At 43.0% G+C, this 19,109-nt stretch overlaps 1 protein-coding gene across 1 annotated transcript in view; it reads right to left on the reverse strand.

Annotated features, from left to right (window-relative positions):
- Nucleotides 1-19,109, reverse strand: part of LOC115113554 (coiled-coil domain-containing protein 102A-like) — a 70,537-nt gene that overhangs the window by 34,259 nt on the left and 17,169 nt on the right. The window lies entirely within an intron of this gene.

A 19,109-nucleotide genomic window follows, 5' to 3' on the forward strand; every position in this document is an offset into this window, starting at 1 on the left:
GCCCAGCATAAGAAACAATACCTTTTTTTTTCTTTACTTGTTCGAATCATAGTCGCACACCTCATGTAGGCTAGCCCAAAGGCCTATATATTTTAATAAGGTTTGTATCACAACTAAAGTGGGAAAATAATAAAAGCATTACATGCTTAATTGCATTTGCGGTCACTTTTGATAATGGCGTGTTCTGCTAATGGAACATTAACGCTTATATTCTACTACCATGTGCGCAATGTTGCGCTTATAATGTGAAGAAATGGCCTAATAGTTTATCAACATTTTAAGCTAAATGTTCTGATCTGTTGCATCAGCCACATTGCATAAAAAGGTTTGTATTCCCACAACTGTCCCAAACTAGGATTGGAATATTTATTTATCGCACAGAATAGAATACCCTCAAATGTTGTACTATGGGGGATAGTAGATTGACATAGGCTAGTGCTTTTGCTGTTCTTGAAAGGCCTACTCATCTTGTTGGCTGATGAAAAAATATCTTCAATATGCACCTCGGAATTGTGCAGTTGCATCCCCAATGTGTCTGTCTTAACTTGTAGCCTGTGAGAAACACCCAATCATGTGACCGAGAGGCGTGTGAGGGAGAGACTCTACGGATTGCGCATCACACACAAGGAGAAGGGCACAACGCAGCACTGCGACCAGCAAAAGGCATGGATTTTTTTAGGGTGCATTTCGGGCCACAAAGGGGATGCAGCCTTGAAATTTGAGGCATTATTAAGTGCTTGTCAAATTGTGAATGAGAGACTATTGGAGTGTGTACAGCCTGCGCAAAAGAAAAACAAAGCAGAGCTCATGCCTTTCAAGACACTTTTTTTCCCCAAATCATCATTAAAGTCTCATTATGCAGCCTTACAATGTATTAAACATCAAAACATATAGCCCAATGTTTGTAGAACAACTAAATGAGGCATATACTGTAGGAGTACCTAATTCTTTGTTAACCTCTCAACACAGAATGGTCGCATGTGTGCACTTCCCCAAATCGTTTGGAGAAAATATTTATATTTTATTCAGCTTTGTTCAATTGTATTTTATATACTATAAAATAATATAAAATAATGCCACGGAATTATAAGCAAATCTTGTCTGCTAAATGAACTAGTGCAGCCCACAACCGTTTGGCATAGCCACATCAGAGTGTGCTATTCTTTTCTTCTGAAATAGACAACATTTTCTTCACCATGCTTCTTTAGACCTGTCTAAAATAAATAGTGGATTTATTGTGAAGGTGTAGACTATATTACATGGATTTATTACACTTTTTTATAATGGCTTGCAGGCTATGTGTGGAAGCCAGGAGATGCGAAATGTGTTTATGTTAATTAAAGTGAGACCGGCAGCTATTTGCTTGACAATCACTGGCTGACGAAATTTTGTGACCTCCACAGCCCTAGACAGTACAGTACAACTTCCTTTGACAGTAGTATTTTTTACACGCTCTAGTCTACTCCTATTCTGTGACCATCAACTGCCACAGCAAAACACTCTGGTCGATAAATGAGTAACATAAAGTCCAGTGTCCCTGTGGAGTTCAGAAATATGTTCTGGGACAAGTCTGAGTAGGCGAGATACATTGGGCCATCCTCTTCATACTGTTCTGGTGCCAGTTACAGGAGGTTACAGACGAATGGTCACACGTTAGAGATTACCTAGAGCCAGTACAGCTTGAAGAAAGTTGCAAAGGATGAGAAATGAAGCTTCAACTAGCACCATGGCAACCCAGTAAACCCATTGACCTCACGCATGTCCAGACTCTAGACTTCGGCTTAACACCATGGCAGCTTGCAGTCCCTAGACACCGATGAATCGGTTGCCAGAAAGGAAATTATTATTATACTCTACAGACAGGTCATCACTAGAGTACCACACACCCAACAGTCCCCGGAAGGCAGATTTGTAGAATATGTAGAATATCATGAGATTATCAACAAAATACAGCAAGAATACATTTGCATTTGCTGACAGTGAGGGACAGGTAGACTTGACAGACAGAAAAAGAAGAGGGGAGAGAGGATAGTGTAAGAGAGAGAGAGAGAGAGAGAGAGAGAGAGAGAGCGAGAGAGGGGGGGGGCTGAGATGAGACCGTTTTAGCTGGTTTCTTGTAAGGATAGAAACCGAAACTCTGATCATTAAATTTCAGATCCCCAGAGGCAGCGACAGCATGGTTCATCTATGTATGAGAATGAGGCGACTGAAGAGAATGAGAGGACTTTGGTGTAAAACTATATGAATTCTCAAATCAACACCCCAAACCAACTCTCTGGGGTGTAAAGCATGAGATGAGCCTGGAGTCTAGTGCAGAATCCCGCTCCTGATCACCATCAGAGCCTGTATCTGACATGTTTACTGCAACTTAATCACACCAGACCTGTAACACTGTGTGTGTGAGGGAGACTCATGTAATGGATCAATTGCATGGCTGAGCCATAATTATTTGCTCTGGCTTAAGGGAAACTGTTTATATGCTGATGAGAGAGACTAAATATAAAAATACACCCACCGTAGGCTACGAGCGTGGCACACCAAACGTACAAAGATGCAAATTGTGGAATAAACATAGCAAGGATTCTGCAGTAATAGACCAACACATTAGTCCCAAACACTGAGCAGTAAACTCATCAGTTCCTGTCAGTAACAAATGTATGAGGGACGCTCATTCACCATGCATTCTCTCAAAGATCTTGTCTAAAATACCATCTCTGTCTCTGACTGTTCTCTGTACTAGTGGATATCTTCAGGAATCTCAAACACAACGGAGATGATATGAAAGACGGGGAGCAGTGCCGTCAGAGATGTATTATGTACCTATGTAACACCTTCCCTGCCTGCAGTCTCCTTGTGATCCATATTCTCCATTTCATGTTCATTAAGATTTCAGTGGGGGACGATCTATAACACCTCATCATGCCATGCCATTTTAATGTCCCCTCCATATAAACTCTCTGCCTAACCCCCCTAGTAGGCACCCACCTCTCTCACTAGCTTACTCTGTCACTCCGCACCAGGGCTCACGCTACAGCTCAGAGATGGTGGTGGGAGTCAGCTGAGGCAGTCCAGTAGGGGAAGGAGATAACCTCCCCCTTCTTCTCACCTACACTGAACACTATCCTCTGAGAGTCTTGTCTCGTGCTCTCTGAAAGGGAGGCAGCGACAGAGTCAGAGCGGGAGATGGTTTGGGCCCTGTCGCCTTTGTACGACATATCAGTCAGGGATAGCAACATACACAGAAACACACACAGTGGCTCTGTCTGGACCACAAACCATTTCTGTTGTCCCCTCGCATGGAAATGGAACGCTTTTATGGAGACAAAAAGTGAACATATATATATATATAAGTATGTGGAAGAAGAGGAGAACAGGTGAAGAGGCTGCTACCGAAAATAAGAAGGTAAAGTGGAAAACGAGACACAACTCTTATTCTATCAGCTAACTGTGGATGTAATCTGAACTGAATCAAGTGAAAACACATAGGAACCGGGGCTATTAATACAAAAGGGAGACCGAGAAAGCAGAGAGGGGGAGAGTGAGGGAAAGAAAAAGGAAAACAGAGCTGATACATGGTTCTTGTTAAGTTTGTAATCTGAACCTCATCAGACGCAGACAGGAAGTTAGAACGAGAGCAGGAACGAGAGAAGAATAAGATAAAGTATGAAACAGAGGGACAGAAGAAGAGTGCAGAAACCCAAAGACGATGACTGGAAGAGATTACATTTTGGTATAGAGGAGATAAGAAGGGAAATGTTTGGTCTGTGTCTGGCTGACAGACAGAGGGGTTTGAAGGCTGCATCTGGACAAGACACCTGGGTGTTTTCGCTGTACATACACAGTGGTTTTCACCTAGGCCTACATGGAGAGGACAGTACTGTATGGCTTCAATGAATCAATCAAGCACTAAGTTGCTCTTCAGGATCAGGATGGCAAAGAAAATACATTTGAACTCCTGTGTAGGAATGGGCTATTTTGTAACTGTGTACTTAGAGTGCAAAAGGAGGTTGAACAGTCTGCTAAAAAAAAAAAAATTCAAACAGACAGACAGGCAGACATTGCACTTAAATGTGGTTACACAAAGGAAACATGCATACATTTCTATGGAGCGCAGTTGACTTTACCACAACAGGCTCTTCTTGTCACTTCATTTCAGAGGTCAGGGGTGAAGAGTGTTTGTGTCTGTTTCTGGAATATCACAGAGTGTGTATGGGTGCTGAGATAAAGGGATAAGCTGTTGCGTCTCTCTACATAATGATCAAAGACCCACCTCAACAATATCAAAGCCGACTGACAGACTAACATTTGTCAACATGCCAGTCAAAAGTTCAAGTTAATCTTCGGACCCATCCATGACCTAGAAGGTCAGCTGATGTTCTATGAATTATCTCATTGGTTTGCATGGACTATACCTGTTGTCTCCCTCTTATTTCTTCACAGTCTTGTAGGGAAACATCAAAGAGCGGATCAAGTTATTGGACCGGGAAGTGATCCTAATACTGAGTGACTACTGCAGACAGATACAATAAGCACAAACAAAAGTCTAGTCAACGAAGTCCAAGAGAAAAAAGTGGGGCAAATCAACGTGGCTCGACAACAGGTGAGTAAAAGAATGAGAAAGGGAGCGACTTTCAAAAAGACTCCAGCCGGAGAGAAGAGATGGACAGAGACTGAAAACTAGAAAAGAAAGAACAAAGTCAAAGCTGGAGCTGAGAGTTTTTGCATTTCAATACAATCTGTTCCAAGACAGTGGTATCATGGGTCAGCGATCCCAAAATGAAATGCCTCTATAAATAAGCCAATTTCTCTGGGGAACTTCCATTTGAAACTAGTTCCAGCTGGAGGATCCAAGCTCATGTGGGATACGTGGAATCCAGCCGATAGCTGCAGGATATTGAGAAATGAAACGCAGAAAGAGAGAGTAGAGTAGCCTTCACTGGACACTACCACAGAGACGTACCCCCACTCAAAGCAACAGAAACTAATATGAATAGATATGTTTAACTATAACGTGTGTTGCGATTTTAAATGCACTTCAAATCAAGTTTGATTCCATTTATACTGTAAGACAACCATGACATGTATATGCTAATTCTATTCCATCTAGACTATGTAGGGTATAATGGTTAGGGGGGGAAGAACACAGTGCTGTCACTACACACAGCCTAGTGTTGCTGTGAGAAAACAGTGTTCTGCCATCAGAAATAGAGGAGAGACAGAGTGACAGAAATTGAGAATTTAGAGGATGCAGGCGGAAAGTTTGACAACTGTATTCAAGTGAAAGAGAGAAAGGAACAATATAATTCACTGCCGCCGGTGCTACATGGCCATTGCACTTTCGTATTTTTAACAAGACACACAAACAGTATCTTTACACAAAAAGCACAACCGCTTTAGTTGTTACAGGCTGTATCGTGCGTCCCAGTTGCCACGACAGCACCTTGCGGTTTTACACCTGAAACTGCCAAAGGAAGCCAAACAGGCTGTGCAGCCTAGGGTCTACAACCGCAGACGGAGAAAGTGTTTTTATATCTCTCTTCCATCACGGTGAAACGGAAAGCTTATTTTTTCTTCACCGCTTCATTCGTTCTTATCTGAAAACACACGAGACAAACATGTACCTATTAACCCGAGTGCTTGTCTCTGCATCTTCTTACGTAGACGTGCAGAAAGCCATAGGGCCAGATCTGAGATGGCAGTGGTGCTATCACTTTCCCTACGTGCTTTTGAGATGTTGTGTTATTGGTGCTACTGTAGGTAAGACAAGACTATCTGGGGCAAACACTTCAGCATAGGAGGAAACAGTTCACATCCCTACAGCACATCAAGTGACTTGAAAAGTACCAAGCAATAGCCTCACCAAATATATGCAGGAGTGATGAAGTGAGAGCTTTCTGGTTCATTTTAATCTAGCTCCTGTTATTCAACGGGGAGAATCATTGTACCGTGACTTTGGGCTCACTAACGTTAAATCCAACACCATCAGGAACATGGGTCATGATTTGGTCATCTTGCTACGGTGATATTAAATCTTCAACAGACAGCAACCACAGAGGGAAGCGTTTTGCAAAACGTAAGTACTAGAGACTTAAAACCATATGAACAGTCTCTGATTCATATTTTTTCAGTGATGCTTGTCCAAATACCACACACAAAGTGTCATAGCTCATTAAAATCTCTTAGCCTGTAGCGCCTAACTGCTTTGGCAAGCAACAAAAATCTCCCAATTCTAGACTCCATTAAAATAACAACAATCCATGGATTTTAGGGCTTATTGTTTCCTGTTGAGGTCCTGGATAATGGAGAGGGGGGGACAGGAATCAGGATCGGAGTATCACACAGCTGGCATAGCAGTCTCCATCTTCTACCTATCAATGATCCGAACAACCTGCACTGGTTGCGACTGTGCTCTTAATAGGGTCCCCACCCAGCAGGATGAGGGGGGGCAATGAGAGGGCCAGGGGACAGCTGACCAGCAGAGAAAGTGGAGTCTGCATCTCAGTCAGGGTCCAATGGTAACAGCCAGGGTAAGAGAGGGACCTTCTGCACTGTAGAGACTGACTGGTAATGCTGCACATAACAGCAAATTAAAGCTTGCTTTCACTGAGGACATAAAGGTCAACACTAATGTGTGACATTTTATTAGTCCACGCAGGGTCAATTGCTATATCTAGGGTAGAGGCCGACCGATTAATCGGAATGGCCGATTAATTAGGGCCAATTTCAAGTTTTCATAACAATCGGTAATCTGCATTTTTGGATACCTATCATGGCCGATTACATTGTACTCCATGAGGAGACTGCGTGGCAGGCTGACTACCTGTTATGCGAGTGCAGCAAGGAGCCACGGTAAGGTGCTAGCTAGCATTAAACGTATCTTATAAAAACAATCAATATTAACATAATCACTAGTTAACTACACATGGTTGATGATATTACTAGTTTATCTAGCTTGTCCTGCGTCGCATATAATCGATGCGGTGGCTGTGAATTTATCATTGAATCACAGCCTACCTCTCCAAATGGGTGATTTAACAAGTGCATTCGCAAAAAAAGCGCTGTCGTTGCACCAATGTGTATCTAACCATAAACATCAACGCCTTTCTTAAAATCAATACACAAGTATATATTTTTAAACCTGCATATTTAGTTAATATTGCTTGCTAACATGAATTTCTTTTAACTAGGGAAATTGTGTCACTTCTCTTGCGTTCTGTGCAACAGAGTCAGGCTATATGCAGCAGTTTGGGCCGCCTGGCTCGTTGCGAACTGTATGAAGACTTTCTTCTTAACAAAGACAGCCAACTTCGCCAAACTGGGGGATGATTTAACAGAAGTGCATTTGCATAAAAAGCACAATCGTTGCACGAATGTACCTAACCATAAACATCAATGCCTTTCTTAAAATCAATACACAGAAGTATATTTTTTTAAACCTGCATATTTAGTTCAAAGAACTAAAGAACTTTTGCGTTCATTGCACGCAAAGTCAAGGTATATGCAACAGTTTGGGCCACCTGGCTCGTTGCGAACTAATTTGCCAGAATTTTACATAATTATGACATGACATTGAAGGTTGTGCAATGTAACAGGAATATTTAGACTTATGGATGCCACCCGTTAGATAAAATACGGAACGGTTCCATATTTCACTGAAAGAATTACGTTAGATTAGACCATATTAATGACCTAAGGCTCATATTTCTGTGTGTTATTATATTAGAATTAAGTCTATGATTTGATTGAGCAGTCTGACTGAGTGGTGGTAGGCAGCAGCAGGTTCGTAAGCACTTTACTGCATTTGCCAGCAGCTCTTTGCAATGCTTCAAGTATTGAGCTGTGTATGACTTAAAGCCTATCAACTCCCAAGATTAGGCTGGCAATACTAAAGTACCTATTAGAACATCCAATAGTCAAAGGTAAATGAAATACAAACGGTATAGAGAGAAATAGTCCTATAATAACTGCAACCTAAAACTTCTTACCTGGTAATATTGAAGACTTATGTTGTCATGCCCTGACGTTAGAGCTCTTTTCAATTCTCTATTTGTTTAGGTTAGGTTGTGACTAGAGTCGGCAATCTATGTTTTCTATTTCTTTGTTGGCCTGGTATGGTTCCCAATCAGAGGCAGCTGTCTGTCGTTGTCTCTGATTTGGGATCATATTTAGGCAGCCTTTTCCCACCTGTTGTTTGTGGGATCTTGTTTTTGTGTAGCTGCCTGTGAGCAGCCCAGAACATCACATTTAGTTTTTGGTGAGTTTCATATTTTTTAAACATGTGGAACTCTAAGTACGCTGCGCCTTGGTCCATTCACTCCAATGATCGTGACACATGTTAAAAGGAACAACCAGCTTTCATATGTTCTCATGTTCTGAACAAGGAACTTAAACGTTAGCTTTTTTACATGGCACATATTGCATTTTTTCTTTCTTCTCCAACACTTTGTTTTTGCATTATTTAAACCAAATTGAACATGTTTCATTATTTATTTGAGACTAAATTGATTTTATTGATATATTATATTAAGTTAAAATAAAAGTGTTAATTGTTAATTCAGTATTGTTGTAATTGTCATTATAACAAATATATATATAGAAATCGGCTGAAACAATCTTTTTTTGGACCTCCAATAATTGGTAAAAAAAATCATAATCGGTTGACCTTGTTCGGAGTGTGTATTGAAGGTGAAGTCAGGTGCAGGAGAGCAGAGTGTAGAGAACAGGCGCACTTTTTATTCTGGTCAAAATGACAGCACAAAGTAACATAAAATGTGCCCAAAACACGGAACATAGACAAAAAGTAATGCACGTAACAATATCCACAATATCAAAATACACGTAACACAAACAATCCTACACAAAGACATAATGGGGAAGAAAGGAATAAATACATATGAATTGATTGGGGAATGAAAACCAGGTGCGCAGGGAACAAGACCAAACAAATGGATTACATGAAAAATGGAGCGGCGATGGCTAGAAAGCCGGTGACGTCGACCGCCGAACGCCGCCCGAACAAGGAGAGGAGCCGACTTCGGAGGAAGTCGTAACAGACCTCTAATCTAGGAGGTTTAGGGTTAAGGTTATAATTAGTGTTATGGTTAGAACTAGGTTCAGGGTTAGGAGCTAGGGTTAGTTTTAGAGTTAGGGTTGAGGTTAGGTTTTGGGGTTAAGGTTAGGGTTAGTTTGTGGTTAGTGTGTGTGTGTGTGTGTGTGTGTGTGTGTGTGTGTGTGTGTGTGTGTGCGTGTGTGTGGAGGATGCCGGTGACTGCGGGGGAAAGTAACTGAATAGAAGCTGACAGGTATGAGGATGACTGAAGAAGCTGGCTGTTTTAATCCTTTTAGCTGGCGTCAGGGCACAAGAGGGACACGACACAGAGGGGATGTTTCCACACTAATCATCCATCAAATAAAGAACCATGACTTTCAAGGGCCCAAGGGGACATACATGTATACCACTGTTCAAAAGTTTGGGGTCACTTAGAAATATTCTTGTTTGTGAAAGAAAAGCACATTTTTTGTCCATTTACTGTATATAACATCAAATTCATCAGAAATACAGTGTAGACATTGTTAACGTTGTAAATGACTAGTAGCTGGAAACGGCAGATTTTTGATGGAATATCTACATAGGCGTACAGAGGCCCATTATCAGCAACCATCATTCCTGTGTTCCAATGGCATGTTGTGTTAGCTAATCCATGTTTATCATTTTAAAAGGCTAATTGATCATTAGAAAGCCCTTTTGCAATTATGTTAGCACAGCTGAAAACTGTTGTCCTGATTAAAGAAGCAATAAAACTGGCCTTCTTTAGACTAGTTGAGTATCATGAGCATCAGCATTTGTGGGCTCGATTACAGGCTCAAAATAGCCAGAAACAAATAACTTTCTTCTGAAACTCGTCAGTTTATTCTTGTTCTGAGAAATAAAGGCTATTCCATGCGAGAAATTGCCAAGAAACTGAAGATCTCGTACAACGCTGTGTACTGGTTCTAACCAGAATAGAAAGAGGAGTGGCAGGCCCCGGTGCACAACTGAGCAAGAGGACAAGTACGTTAGAGTGTCTAGTTTGAGAAACAGACGCCTCACAAGTCCTCAACTGGCAGCTTCATTAAACAGTACCCGCAAAACACCAGTCTCAACGCCAACAGCCAAGAGGCGACTCCGGGATGCTGGCCTTTCAGGCAAAGTTGCAAAGAAAAAGCCATATCTCAGACTGGCAAAAAAACACAGACACTGGACAGAGGTACTCTTCCTAGAAGGCCAGCATCCCGGAGTCGCCTCTTTACTGTTGACGTTGAGACTGGTGTTTCTTGTCAATTTCTCACTTTCTTACTTGTCAGCCAAAGGTAAACCCAGAGAGAGAACCTTAATCTGCAGGAAAATGGCTGTGTCTTGGAAGTTTCACTAGGGTGCGATAGAAGGTGATGTGCAGTGCCCCCCTGCAGGCAGTCTGAATACATTAATAACTAAGCAGCAGCAGCCAGCTAATGACCACAGCACCTGGCCACAGGGCTCTGCTCTTCCGCCTACAGGGATAACATCACATTGTCTCTGTTGCTAACAATAACCAAGGATCTGAGGGTGAGAAGCTAGCTGCCTTCAGGCTACATTGATCTTGCAGTGTTGTCATCCATCCAGCACGTCTGGCAAAGTCTGAGCAGTAATTAATGAAGAGAAGCAGAGCTGTCTTTAACTCAATATATGGTATGTTAACCGAAATCTCTCCCATCCCTTTCAATCATTCACTTGCACATGCATTTCTCTCCTCCCTATAACCAGGGCCGTCTTCCTGAAGGGCAGAGTTATTCTGAGCTCGAGTTTGTGGTCAGCTGGTCATTTCCCTGTCTTGAATCTTCCTCACTACACTTTATCATCCTGTCACTCTACAGGACATAGCGCCTGTGGACACCTGGGATCGCCGCTTCAACAGAGTTACTGCAGCTATCCAACAGTCACATCTGGCACCGTTACAAGGACACACACTGGACTGCAAGATAAAGGGTTGAGGAAAAAGAGGGGTGGAAAACAGTGAGGAAATGGTAAAGCAATAAAAGACTGGAAATATCAAAGAAAAACTTAGACTGAAGGTCAAAATAACGTGTGTGATGGGTCATTGCAAAATTCCCATTCTGATCCCGATGTGCTTGATTAAATGGCTTCTATGGATTGTATGACGACACATGGATCATTGTTAACTTGCTATGTTAAATATGTTGTGCAGCATGAATCATTGGTACTGCATAACGGGACACAGGTGATAGATAATATATGACGTGAATAACGATGTGAATTGTATTGCCTTAACTCCCTCCAGCTATGTAATGTAATTTTGCAAAGACAGAGAACCGGAGACAAGTAGAATTGTCAGTATTCACATTCACAAACCGTGAAGCCCAGCACGCCGAGACTTGTGAAGGAAATGGACAGCTTCAGTGTCTGGATAGACCATGTGGTTACTGAGATCCGAGGGATGGAAAAGCGGCAGCCTTGATAAGGAATAGGGAATGATGTGGTGAGCGAGAGACATTTCAGTTCGGACAACGACGGAGGGAGCAGAGCAGACCATGTGAGGCAGTAGCTGAGGGAGAGGCGGCGAAGACCGGGAGGGAGGAGGCCTTTGACAGGGCAGCCGACTCAGCCGTGTGTAACAGGCCTTTGAGAGGGCAGCAGATGGGAGAGTAAAGGCCACTATTGATGGGAATTCCCCTCTGGATATAAAAACATACAGGTTATTTAAAGCCCAGAGTCAGCCTGCCCTGCCGCCATCCACCCCGCAGGCATAGACACACCCTTTTGATTTATTACCGGCCCCACTACCCAGAGAGGAGAGAGGCAGATGAGAGATAGGAGGGTATAGGTGAAAGGAGAGTCTGGGAATGAATAGATGTCACGGCTGTGTAAGTATGAGGGTCGACCATGGAAGAATGTGTGAATGAGTGTGTGACTCATCGTGTGAGCGCTTGTGGTAACTTGTGTGTTGGGTTGGAGTGCAGAGACAAAGTTCTCTTCCTTTCACCACCTGTTCTGACACTATGGGCTCTTATGAACATCCTTTTGTGTGTACAAAATGTGGGTGTAAGGCGTATGTTTGCGTGTGTGTAGTTGAATGACCCGAGACTTTCTCTCTTTTGCGGAAACTAAATGAAGCTTGTTTGGCATCCCAATAAACACGCTGTAAAAGTTTTCCACCAAAGGGCCACGGCTCTGTGGCTCTTTTGTTCTGAGGGAAGTTTGGGAAGCAGCAGAGGGGAAATAGCCACAACCATGTGACCCATGAAGGAGATGCAGAAGCTATGGAGCAAAACAGACAGGGTTGGCTTAGATTATTGAAAACATGTTAACTACATTTCGTCTCCAATGTTTATTGAAAACATTAATAAAGTTGCACAATGAGCACTTCTTGTCTCTCAAACACATTGTTACAGTTTTTTGTTAGCTAGCTAGTGGATTTTTGCCATATTAGCATAGACGTGACATCAGTCAGACTACCTCATAACAAGACATGGTATCAAGAACAAGATAAAACTAGCTGAAACGAGCCACTTACGATTCCCCACGTGGCAGCTGCTTGTCATAGTAGCTAGCTATCTGACCATCCAGAATCACAACAACACACTGCCTTCTGCCCCATTGAAGCGTGTGCATGGTTTTCAAGACGTTCTCAGCTACAAGAAATATTTGCATCCCTGTTTGTTCTCATAATGTCTGAGCAAGAACAGACATGCTTGACAGAAGACCCAGTTCTATATGTAGCAGTCAACCGCTGCCCATCTACACTGCAAGGTAAGGCATGCTGGAGGGAGAACTGCAATCTGAGGTAAACCCACACAACCTTCACTCGCAAACACATACTCTTAGAAAAATAGGTGCTATCTAGAACCTAAAAGGGTTCTTCAGCTGTCCCCATAGGAGAACCCTTTTTGGTCCCACATAGAACCATTTTGGGTTCCATGTAAAAACCCTTTCCACAGAGGAACCCGAAAGAGTTCTAAATGGAACCAAAAAGGTTTCTACTTGGAACAAAAAAAGGTTTCTCCTATAACCGAAGAACCCTTTTCGGACCCTGTTTCCTAAGAGTGTAAAGACAAGGAGAGAGATGAGAATGAGAGAGTGCAGCACTGCTAGATCTGCAGCAATGGTCCTTTTATAGGAATCGATGCTGTGGCCAGAACAAGCAGCAGCCACTCTTCAAACTGTCTGTTCTATGATCCTCTTCCTTCCTGTCTCTATAGCTGAGATTCCTGAGATTTGATGTCCTCGTGCAACAGATGGCTCGAAACAAAAATGTTTCTACATCCACTATTAACAGGTCTCTCTGTCCAACAGGTGCTCTTCCTCATACTCTTCCCCACACTCTCTTTTCTATTCTTGCTGTTTTTGCTGTCTTTACTCTCTCCAACTCTTTCTTCTCCTGCCCTCTCCCACTGTACAATATCCCCATCCGGGTCTTTCCCACTCTCTCTTTCTCCGTCTCTCTCTCTTCCTCTCTCCCTCCGTCCCTGACCGTAGGACCATAAATCAGCACCAGTCTTTGACAGGGACATGTCCTCTGACCCAGAGAGCCGGGCTGAGCTGTGGCTCCCACCGCCCCCAAAATCACTCAAGTACAACCCACACCAATATCAACACCAAAGCTATCAGAATGACAAACATATGTTAGAATACATTAGAAAGAATGTCAAAATACTGTATCTTGCCTCTTTGATTCCCACCCACTCTCTTCCCCCTTCTCTTTAACTGTGTACAAACTGCCCCCCCCCGTTACAATCCCTCCACAAAGTGAGGGGTTATTAGAGACTAATACAAGTTAAGTGGCTGGTTTTGAGTCCAGGCTAAGTTTTTTTTTAAATACCATAACTGGAGGACATTTATATCAGGTCTGGAATAGTGAGAGGGGTTTTATTTTAAAAGCAGGGGTTTGTGGGAATGTGGTCAGAGTGGATTTAATCAGAAGAGTTTCAGAGGATTCCCTCACTTCCACAGAGTTGGAGTATACATTTTTAAAACTGTGCTGGAGCAAGCATAGCTCTGTGATTTTGGTTTGACCACAACCCTTTCTCTGAGACCCTATATAGGGCTGGGCCTGTAAACAGTTCCCTTGACCGCATGAGTCAGAGGCGAGGGAATGTGTGTCTCGCTGTGACCGTACACTCTGGTTTTGGGACTCTGGTTGATCTGGGAGCCCTTCATTAGCAGTTTGCTTAGCCAGAGCACCTGGTCTATAGCACTATAAACCAACAGGCATTCGTGTAAAAAAAAAAATCATTTGAAACTGACCATTCAGAAGCAAACATGTGGGAGGAGAGAGACCTATTTATCTAACTAAGGGTCCAATTTAAAGCTTTGAAACCAAGCCAGCGTGAGATGTTCCAAACTTCAAACGGTCTGAGAAAATAAATGCTCAACTCATACGAAGTAGAGCACTTCAGAAAAAAATATTTGTAACTCGAGACCTGCACTCAATATATTTTCTTCAAACAAAACTCACCAGAATTAGGACTTCCCCCTTATGACTCGTCAAAGGAATGTCCATTGAGGATGTTCAACTGCCTGTGCAGCGGAAGCGGAACGGTGGGATGGGTTTTGCTGATTCATAACTCGTTACATTTCAGTTATCATCCTCAGAAGGAAGGGAACCTCACAGCTGTGATAAAGACCAGGCAGGGGTTAGAGGTCAGCAGTGAGTTATAACAGGACAGCCTGCTCTGACTGCCATGGCAGCAAGGATCAGCAAACATGGGTAGACTCAGAGGCTCTCCAACTCCAACTACCAAAGTCGAAGGGCTCAATTCAATCAGATCTATTTAAGCCAACATCCGTATACCGGTTGTTCTGACGGTGTCGGAAGTCGAACTGTGTTAGAGCTGTCAAATCCACAAGTGTCTCCTGACGGCAGGGTAGCCTAGTGGTTAGAGCGTTGGACTACTAACCAAAAGGTTGCAAGTTCAAATCCCTGAGCTGACAAAGTACAAATCTGTCATTCTGCCCCTGAACAGGCAGTTAACCCACTGTTCCTAGGCTGTCATTGAAAATAAGAATTTGTTCTTAAATGACTTGCCTAGTTAAATAAAGTTAAAATAACATACCTAAAGCAGACATTGCCATTGACTACACAGTGAGACATTAACAGAAATCCCATGCAGCCTTGTTTACGAGTTGGAACACTCGAATGTAAGATGCAATCCACTCCTCCATTATGATGATAAAACTCCTCATTATTTTGTTTAATGATTTTTCAATTTGAGCGTCATTATTTCTATATAGCCTACCCTTTCTCTTTCTGTATTTCTAACGTAGGGGTTCCCATACTTTTTTGGCCCACTACCCCATTTTTGATATCTGAAAATTCTCACGAGCCCAACCCAAAATTATTTGGGTTTATGGCAGTCATTTGAAAAACATTCTAACAATATATTTCTGATTGTCTTCTCAACTCACCATTACATATTTTTCATGCGGGGCTATGACAGTCAATTGCAAATTAGACAGACATAATTTATGTATCTTCTCTCACCACCACTAATGAAATGGGTGTGCTTAATGCATATCACGTCGGAGCTTCTCAAAGTCAGGGGGCGTGGTTGACACTGCGCACCTCATCTCTGCTGTCAAATCAAACTTGGATCGATATTTGGTTTTAATGCAGACGAGAGCACTGAATACATCTTCACACAGATGCACTACATTACTAAAAGTATGTGGACAGCAACTCGTCAAACATCTCATTCCAAAACCATTGGCAATAATATGGTGTTGGTCCACCCTTTGCTGCTATAACAACCTCCACTCATCTGGAAAGGCTTTCCACTACATGTTGTAACATTGCTGTGGGGACTTGCTTCCATTCAGTCACAAGAGCATTAGTGAGGTCAGGCAGGTGATTAGGCCTGGCTCGCAGTCGGTGTTCCTATTCATCCCAAAGGTGTTCAATGGTGTTGAGGTCGGGGCTCTATGCAGGCCAGTCAAGTTCTTCCACACCGATCTTGCAAACCATTTCTGTAGTGACCTCGTTTTGTGCACAGGGGGCATTGTCATGCTGAAACAGGAAAAGGCCTTCTCCAAACTGTGTCCACAAAGTTGAGAGCACAGAATCGTCTAGAAAGTCATTGTATGCTGTAGCGTTAAGATTTCCCTTCACTGGAACTAAGGTGCTTAGCCCGAACCATGAAAAACAGCCCCAGATCATTATTCCTCCTCGCCGACGCTTGGCATTGCGCATGGTGATCTTAGGCCATGGAAACCAATTCCTTGAAGCTCCCGACGAACAGTTATTGTGATGACAATGCTTCCAGAGGCAGTTTGGAACTCGGTAGTGAGGGTTGCAACTGAGGACAGACGATTTTTACGATTTTTACACGATATGCGCTTCAGCACTCAGCGGTCCCGTTCCTAGAGGTTTCCACTTCACAATAACAGCACTAACAGTTAACCGGGGCAGCTCTAGCAGGGCAGAAATTTGACGAACTGACTTGTTGGAAAGGTTGCTTCCTATGACGGTGCCACGTTGAAAGTCACTGAGCTCTTCAGTAAGGCCATTCTACTGCCAATGTTTGTCTATGGAGATTGCATGGCTGTGTGCTCAATTTATACACCTGTCAGCAATGGATGTGGCTGAAATAGCCAAATCCACTCATTTGAAAGGGTGTCCACATACGTTGCATATATAGTGTATGAGCTGGCTAAGGGTACCATGAGTTTTATGGTGCTTCAAGACCACTTGGAAAAATATGAGGTCAAATCATAACAGTGAACTTCAGGTCGGGTTGGAATTCTGAGCTAAATGACTGTTTTTTTTAAATCCCAGTTGGAGCTCGTTTTTTTCAGAGTTCCCAGTTGTCTTGAACGCACTGAAATCTGAAGTCTGAGATTTCCAAGTTTCCAGTTTCTAATTCCCAGTTGTTATGAACACGGGCTTCGTGACAATGATGCAAGAGCAGCGGCTCACCAATTTGACTGCTCCAATGCAGTTCCACTTCTGGCACTGCCAAAACATCTGCTATGCGGGTGTCTACTATCGCCGGTTAACGCTTGATCTGATTGATCTGCAACATCGAGAGCATCCTGACCGGTTGCATTACTGCTTGGTACGGCAATTGCTCGGCCTCTGACCGCAAGGCACTTCAGAGGGTATTGCGTACGGCCTAGTACATCACTGGGGCAAAGCTGCCTGCCATCCAAGACCTCTAACCCAGGCGGTGTCAGAGGAACCCCTAAAAATTGTCAAAGACCCCAGCCAACCCAGTCATAGACTGTTCTCTCTACTACCGCATGGCAAGCGGTACCGGAGTGCCAAGTCTAGGACAAAAAGGCTTCTCAACAGTTTTTACCCCCAAGCCATAACACTTCTGAACAGGTAACAAGTGGTTACCCGGACTATTTGCATTGTGTGCCCCCCCCAACCAACCCCTCTTTTATGCTGCTGCTACTCTCTGTTCATCATATATGCATACTCACTTTAACCATACCTACATGTACATACTACCTCAATAAGCCTGACTAACCGGTGTCTGTATATAGCCTTGCTACTCTTATTTTCAAATATATTTTTACTGTTGTTTTATTTCTTTACTTACCCACACACACACACACATACCTTTTTTCCCGCACTATTGGTTAGAGCCTGTAAGTAAGCATTTCACTGTAAGGTCTACACCTGTTGTATTCGGCGCACATGACAAATAAACTTTGATTTGATTTGAATCTAGGCTAAAGGCATCATAGACTAGCTAGCCATTCCCTATTTATAGTGCTAGCTGTGGTGTTGCCATGGCAATCGATGAACAATGGGTGACAGACATAGCAATTGAGAATCTGTCATTTACATCCAGACACAGAAATTGGTTAGTACACTCTGAGCCCTGGTCTAATACGCAATGTCCATCGCCAATGGAAACCCTAGTCACACAGAGTAAAAAACTGTCAGTCTTCTTTACCTCAAAATAACATTTCTGAAGCTTGTTTCTATGGTTACACATCTATAACTCAATGTGTGTCTCGTCATCTATGGCATGGGGCCTAACTCATCTGAACCCACACAGTTCATTCTAGTTCCCCTCTGTCTGACACTGCACAACAATAGGAAGAGTCGTGTTCCATGTGGACCTACACTCTTAGGAACAATCTAGAACCTAAAAGGGTTCTTCAGGTGTCCCCATAGAAGAACCCTTTTTGGTTCCAGGTAGAACCCTTTCCACAGATAGTTCTACATGGAACCCAAAAGGGTTCTACCTGGAACCAAAAAGGGTTATCCGATGGGGAAAGTCGAAGAACCCTTTTGGAACCTTTTTTACTAAAGAGTGTAGGTGTCGTGGCTGCAGTGGGATCTGGGTTTACCATGTATAATACACTGCATTCCTGAACCATGACTCACTAACATCCTGTCCTCATGCACAGAAACTTAGACCCACACATATGCCTTTAAAAATACATGTCATGCATCACACACACACACCTGACACCTACGCACATGCACGCACACACAAGTGCGCTGTGGACGGACCACTAGAGGGCAGGCTGGGCTCATGGATAGTTGCCCAACAGAGCCTGGGAGACAAGGTAACCAGAGTCAATTAAGCACAGCTGACGGTACTAATGAGATACTCTCCTTCCCCTATAAAAGAGAGAATGGAACCAGAAGAGAGGGGGGGAAACTATCTCTGGAAGATGGCCACCGAGAGAGGGAAGCTGTGCTGAAAGAACCACTAAGACGGTGACAAAACCGTGATTTATGTTTGTTGTAGTTTAAAGATTATCCTATTATGTTCTTGTTTCATCTGGAGAAGAAGATGTGTGTTTTTCCTTGGAAGATTTTTCATTGATTATGTTTGAATGTTTTTGTTGACAAAATACTCTCAATAGAGAACCGTGTTCAATCAGAAAAACCTTTTTCCTGACTCGTTTATTCCACCTTCCCGCTTTAGAGTGACGCCTAATTACTTGATACGCTCACATTGGTGGAGGATGCGGGCATTAGGTGGACACAAGGATAAGTGAGTAAATCAAGATTCTTCCAGTAGACCCGGAGGAACCATTCAAGAACGATGGATAACGCCCTACTACAACAATTGTTCACAGCACAGCAGACAACCATAGAACTCCTGCAACA

This window comes from Oncorhynchus nerka, linkage group LG28 (assembly GCF_034236695.1).
Source record: "Oncorhynchus nerka isolate Pitt River linkage group LG28, Oner_Uvic_2.0, whole genome shotgun sequence".
In the NCBI taxonomy this organism is placed as follows: domain Eukaryota; kingdom Metazoa; phylum Chordata; class Actinopteri; order Salmoniformes; family Salmonidae; genus Oncorhynchus; species Oncorhynchus nerka.